This window comes from Sceloporus occidentalis, unplaced genomic scaffold (assembly GCF_023333645.1).
Source record: "Sceloporus occidentalis isolate IW3139 unplaced genomic scaffold, rSceOcc1.0.p SCAF_66, whole genome shotgun sequence".
NCBI classification, from domain to species: Eukaryota; Metazoa; Chordata; class Lepidosauria; order Squamata; family Phrynosomatidae; genus Sceloporus; species Sceloporus occidentalis.
The window spans coordinates 2,054,790-2,061,984 of record NW_028317046.1 but is presented as its reverse complement, the minus strand read 5'-3'; positions in this window follow the sequence as shown (position 1 = coordinate 2,061,984).

The following is a 7,195-nucleotide window of genomic DNA, read 5'->3' as shown; positions in this document are numbered from 1 at the left end:
AAGGAGGAAAGGAAGCCAATGGGGTGAGGTCTATACGTTACAGTGGAAACTCAGATGTTTTCCACCCATTTTTAGAAAAGAACGTGAGTATCTGTCACGTTTGTTGCGAGGGAGGGGAACGGTGGCATTAGCGCACATGAGCCCGGGACCACCTGTTCCATAACTATCTATACAACAAGCTGCGCTCTTATACGCCCCCCCATTAACAAAAGTGTAAAGTCACTGTAACCTCTTTTCCGGCTTGCAAAGCATTCTGGGTATTTCTCAGTTCCGCGGCCAGCCTCTCGTTCTCCTGCTTCTCCTCTCTTAAGTTTCTCTCCAGGATTTTCACCTTCTCCGTGTGGCTTTCTGCAATCTGCAATGTTAAAGAGACATTTTATTATAAAAAAAAACAAAAAACTATTATAAATATGTTAATATCGCTGTTATTACTATATATTTTTTAAAGCATAAGAACAAAAAAACACACAAAAAAGCGGATATCTGAAAGTATTTTGCAGATCAATAATATCAAAAAGTAGCAAAAAGGCATGAAAATGTAAAAAAAAAATAAAAAAACAATAAAAAGACAAATTTTAAATTTAAATGATTCACAAAGTAAATATTATTTGTAAGGCACTGGTAATCTGTGTCATAAACACGCATTCTTGGCATCGATGCGTGACCACAGTCTGGATCCGTGACTACCTTCTGTCACGCCTTTGCTTTGACATATTAAGCTTTGTCTGACACGGAGCTCCGATACACGCTTATTACACGCATTTTGGAGAACTTCATGCCAAGCGTGAAACTTTTTTTATAGACAGGTACTATCGTTTCTAAATACAATTGTAAAAAGTTGCACGCTTAGTGGGTTTTTTTGTTTGTTTTTTCTTTTTTAGAAATATTAGAATTTTTTTCCCCATTTTCCTGTAAATTAATTAATCTCACCTGCTGAGAATCTCCCCGCGTTGTCAGACCGCCGCGGTCCTCCCCGTCCATCGCCGAGACTCCTTTCTGCGTTTCCCGTAGTTTCTGCAGCTCGGCTTCTAAATTCTTAATCTTTTTTTGGGGAGTAATTACAAAAAAAAATCAGAGCAATTCTTCAGTTTGAAGTTTTTCACGAGAGTAAATCTCCACGGACATCCAATAAAATGTTTTATTTTACGCTCCTGCGCCGCCAGCACGCTGTCCAGTCTTAAAAATTGTATTAAAAAAAAGACATTTGACAATTTATGCGGCTATCGGACGAATCATCGACGAACGCCCAAAGAAACGAGGTCCTCTGTCTGGGCCGTAAACCGAAGGATCAGAGTCTGAAATCACTTTTTTGTTTGATGTTGCTTAGCAACTACATTCCACTCTCTGTATTAGCAGCGACCCCCCCAACACACAGATAACAACAATACTACTACTGTACAGCACCGTGCTTACTGCATGCAATCAACTCTGATAGAATAACCTGATATTATTAGATCAGCTTCTTTCTTCTCTTTCTGGGCTTGAAGTCTGAGAAGCATAACCCCCCAGCGCTGTATACAGTAATATAACCCCCCAGCTCTGTATACAGTAATATAACCCCCAACGCTGTATACAGTAATATAACCCCCCAGCGCTGTATACAGTAATATAACCCCCCAGCGCTGTATACAGTAATATAACCCCCCAGCTCTGTATACAGTAATATAACCCCCAACGCTGTATACAGTAATATAACCCCCCAGCGCTGTATACAGTAATATAACCCCCAACGCTGTATACAGTAATATAACCCCCCAGCGCTGTATACAGTAATATAACCCCCAGCGCTGTATACAGTAATATAACCCCCAGCACTGTATACAGTAATATAACCCCCCAGCGCTGTATACAGTAATATAACCCCCCAGCTCTGTATACAGTAATATAACCCCCAACGCTGTATACAGTAATATAACCCCCCAGCGCTGTATACAGTAATATAACCCCCCAGCGCTGTATACAGTAATATAACCCCCCAGCACTGTATACAGTAATATAACCCCCAGCGCTGTATACAGTAATATAACCCCCAGCACTGTATACAGTAATAACCCCCCAGCGCTGTATACAGTAATATAACCCCCCAGCGCTGTATACAGTAATATAACCCCTCAGCGCTGTATACAGTAATATAACCCCAGCGCTGTATACAGTAATAACCCCCCAGCGCTGTACCACAGTAATATAACCCCCCAGCGCTGTATACAGTAATATAACCCCCAGCACTGTATACAGTAATATAACCCCAGAGCTGTATACAGTAATATAGCCCCCAGTGCTGTATACAGTAATATAACCCCCAGCGCTGTATACAGTAATATAACCCCCAGTGCTGTATACAGTAATATAACCCCCAGCTGCGGGTTTAACACTTACTGTCTTGTGAAGGCCGTCTATCTCGCACTCGGAGTATTCAGTCTGCTCTTTCGTCCGGTTCTGCGTCTCCCCCAGAATGGATTCCAGCTCCTCGTTGCGTTCGGTGGTCTCTTCCAGCTCGTTCTGCAGCTTCTGGAGCTTGTGAAGCAGCTGTTGGTTCAGACATTCTCTCTCTTCGATGGCGAGTTGGCAGCTATATAAAGAGTTCATATACATGACCGGCCAGATGGAGTCACTCGGCCACCCCGCGAAATAACTTCACGGATCAGAACAAGAGAGTCTCAAACCAATCTTTTTTTTACCGAGACAGAGCGTATGCGATGGCCAACCCTAGGGCTGCGATCAGTACTTTAATAAGGCAGCCAATGAGAGGCAAAGCTTTGGTCCTGCTGCTCATTCATTGGTTGAAAGCAGGGAACGTTCCTGCCACAAGCTCCTTTATCGGCCAATGTGGAGAGTTAAAAAAAAGTAATTTCTTACACTGATCTCTTGTTAAAGGAATGGTCTAATCCTCCGAATTGTATTTAGATTTCTTAGCGCGTTAGAGTACATTCTGCATGGACCCCAACGCATTTTACGACATGCGCCCGATATGACCCCTCCCCTGGCTGCCTTTGCTGAAAACAGGAAGCGTTTGTAGGTACAGCCAATCACAAGATAGCAAAACATCGGCGTTCAGCTAACAGACATGTGATTGGCTGTTGCTACCCCTGTGGATTTCAGCAGAAGCTCGGCTCCCATTGACTGTAATGGGGGTTTTACTGAGCATGTGCAAGAAGTGTACTCTGGTATGCTTCCTCCTTTCAGTAGAGGTGGCCGGGGGACGATCCTTTCCTAACTCCGGTAAATAAAGAATCCCTGCATGGATCTGTATTCGGACTCCATTAAACACGACTGGGGTGTTACTTTACTAAAATTACATTATCTTTACAATAAAGATAATGTACCTCTTGTGAAGCAGCTCATTGTCCTGAAGGCTTTCATTTTGATGAGATGGTGAGCTTGTTGATACACTTGGACTTGTTTCACTCTGTAGGTAGAACAAATACATATTAGAAGGGAAAATTCTGAGCTTAAAAATGCAAGAAAAAGGCACAGATAAGTTCTTCCTATTGGTGGTCATTTTTTAATTTACAAAGAGGGTGGTAAATGGAACAGCCTCCTAGCAGAAGTGGTAGAGGGTAATACAGTGAGGGTATTAAACATGCATGGGATAGACATACGGCTCCTGAATCTAAGACGAGGCCAACGACTGATTAAGGTTTCAGTCTTTACAGCAGGAGGAACAGGCGACTAGACGGGGGCCGAATGGGGCCGATCAGCCGGCAAATTCTATGTTTCTTTGTGGTGAGCAGTTAAATCTGGGACTGTATGGAGAAAGCCTGCAGGGTCTCGGGTTCTGAAGGATCAGAACAGCTTCACCTCTATATTGCTCTCATTACTGTTGAACATCCTTCCTTCTAGACCCAAAATGTTACCATTTCTATAAATTTTCTACAATCTTGTATTCTTTTTTTGCAAAACCCATAAAGGTTGATTTCTACAGCGCTGGTAAAATACTCTTTATTACAAAGTTACTGTGACTCCCACGTGGTTTTTTTTGTCCCACCGGATTCATAGAAATTCGGACCGGTGACCGACCCACCTGCTCCATGTACTTTTTCCTCTCGGCGTCCAGTGATTTGACGCGATTGCGCAACGCCAGGATCTCTTTATCCAGCCTCGTGCAATAATCTTTGGCCTTTTGCAGTTCCGAAGAATCTGTATTTGGAATATTGGCAATAAAGAAGCTTTTAATATGAAACAAAAGGAAAGGAATGAACAAGCCTACCCTATATTATGAATTAAGATATAACCTTTATGGTAGACACACTACTGTCCAAAAGTTTGGGGTCACTACGCGGTTTCCATGGAAAACAAAGACATTTCTTGCTGTAACATAATCGCAAAAGGGTTTTCTAACCATCAATTAACCTTTTAAACTTTAACTTGGATCAGCGAACACAACGTGCCATTGGAACACAGGAGTGATGGGAGTGATAAAGGGCCATTGGAACACAGGAGTGATGGGAGTGATAAAGGGCCGTTGGAACACAGGAGTGATGGAGTGATAAAGGGCCATTGGAACCCAGGAGTGATGGGAGTGATAAAGGGCCATTGGAACACAGGAGTGATGGGAGTGATAAAGGGCCATTGGAACACAGGAGTGATGGGAGTGATAAAGGGCCATTGGGACACAAGAGTGATGGGAGTGATAAAGGGCCATTGGAACACAGGAGTGATGGGAGTGATAAAGGGCCATTGGAACCCAGGAGTGATGGGAGTGATAAAGGGCCTCTGTACGCCTATGACGAGATTCTATTAAAAATCAGTCGTTTTCGGCTACAATAGTCATTTCCAACATTAACCCCGTCTGTGCTGGATTTCTGATCCATTCCATGTGATTTTAATGGACAAAATTTGCTTTTCTTTCAAAAACAAGGACATTTCTAAGTGACCCCAAACTATTGAAAAGCAATGTATTTAAAACTTCTTTTTTTCAGCCATTCGGAAATTGTTCCTAAATTATAAATGAGCCAGATTTGAAGAAGCAACGATATGGATTAATGTTTAATAATAATGTTCTATTTGCTACTTGTTTGGGTAGCACAATGATAAAAAAATAAACAAAATTCTGCTGCAAATATGCAAAAAACAAATCTGTTTTACTTGACAAATTTTAATCCGCATCTTTACAAATTGCTCCATATAAAGGGATTATATGTATTTATTTCTATTATTGGTACCCTGTCCTCATTGAAATGTGACGGTCCCATTCAATATAATTTATTTTAATTGTTATTCACAGTGCACAATATGTAGAATAAAAAAAATAAAAATAATAATAAAGCAAAACTTTTATTCAGTGTATAAACTATGGTAGCACAAGTACTGCCAGATGGATACATTTAAGTGGTGGATAAGTGCAACAGCCTCCCAGCAGAAGTGGTAGAGGGTAATACAGTGAGGGGATTAAACATGCATCGGATAGACATACGGCTCCTGAATCTAAGACGAGACCAACGACTGATTAAGGTTTGAGTCGTTACAGCAGGAGAAACGGGCGACTAGACGGGGGCCGGATGGGGCCGATCTGCTGGCAGAGTCTATGTTTCAGCTGTCGGCTCCCAAGATATTAGGGTTACTGAAACAGGGACACCTAGTGGAGGGTTGGAGTAATGCAATAACAAGAGATCAGATTTCTACAGGGTGCGGTGGATTCGTTCATTAATTCATCTTAAATTATTATATGAAGCAACGACGCGGAGCAGTAATTAAGAAAACAAAAACAAACAAAACAAACAAAAAAAAAAAAACCTCTCACCATTTTCCAGAGCGGCCTGAAGCTCCCGTCCGGCCTCATCTCTCTCCTGCTGTGTTTTTTGCAAAACAAGTTCTGGAAAGACGGGTAAAAACACGTTTGATTAGATGAAAAACTGTATGCAGACGCGCCCTCTCAGAGGCTTCTCCGTGCACAAAACATTCATCTAACCTTCTGCACAAACAGAATGAAAAACAACATCAGAAAAGTCGCGGGGAGATTCCTATACAGCTTGGGGGAGACGAGGGGGGGGGTAGAAACATTTAAATACATAAAGGGGTTTAACAAAGAGGGAGGTTTATTTCTAAGGAAGAGAAACGTTACAACAAGAGACCGGAATCTAACATTAGAGGATTAGAGACTGAGATGGAATTGAAGGAAGTTTTACTTTACTGAGAGGGTGGTAGATAAGTGGAACAGCCTCCCAGCAGAAGTGGTAGAGGGTAATACAGTGAGGGTATTAAACATGCATGGGATAGACATACGGCTCCTGAATCTAAGACGAGACCAACGACTGATTAAGGTTTGAGTCTTTACAGCAGGAGCAACAGAAAGACTAGACGGGGGCCGAATGGGGCCGATCTGCCGACAGATTCTAGGTTTCTAAAGAAAAGTGGAGTTATTTCCTCGTGTCACATGACTATAGCCGGAAGTTACTAGGACAGGATTTGGAACGGTTACAGAATTATTTACCGAAAGGGCAATATTTTCAGGGTCATTTTTTTAAACTAAAAAAACGGCAGGACTAATATAATATATTCCGGTCCTAAAGCTCTCTCTCTTACATCCCTCCTCTCCGCTCTAACAAAGCCTGCCTGAACCAATCAACAACAATCAGCAACTTAACAATAGGGGAGAGATAATGTAACGGGGAGGAATAATCATGCAGATACTGAGGACAGGAGGCTACAATGGCTGCCCCCATGGTATTCACATAAGGTGGGATTCTAATAATAATATATATATATATATTTATTTTAATATCTAAACAGAACTAATAGATATTTAGATTATGGATCTATACAATATAACGAGCTTGTCTGAGCCGGACCCCTCTTCACCTGTTGTTTTTGTAAGTAAATTGTTATGTTACATAGTAGTTTGTACAGCGCTACAGAATATGATGGCGCTATATAAAACAAATAATAATAATAATAATAATATAGAATTTAGGACAGAGATATTCGACGAGGCCCCCGCCAGAGGAATCGTTTGGTTCTCGGTTACCCAGCTCGCTGGTCTCCTGCTGTTTGCAGAGTAAGTCTTCGGTCAGCCTGCGGATCTCGTCGTGAGACATCTGCAGCCTCCGCGCCGCTTCTTCCAAATCTCTCTCCGCACCTTCCCTCAATCTCCTCTCCTTATCGAGTTCTTCATCGCACGTCTGGGACACAAACACAATATTTACAGCCTGATGCGTAGCCGCTGTATACAGTAATATAACCCCCAGCGCTGTATACA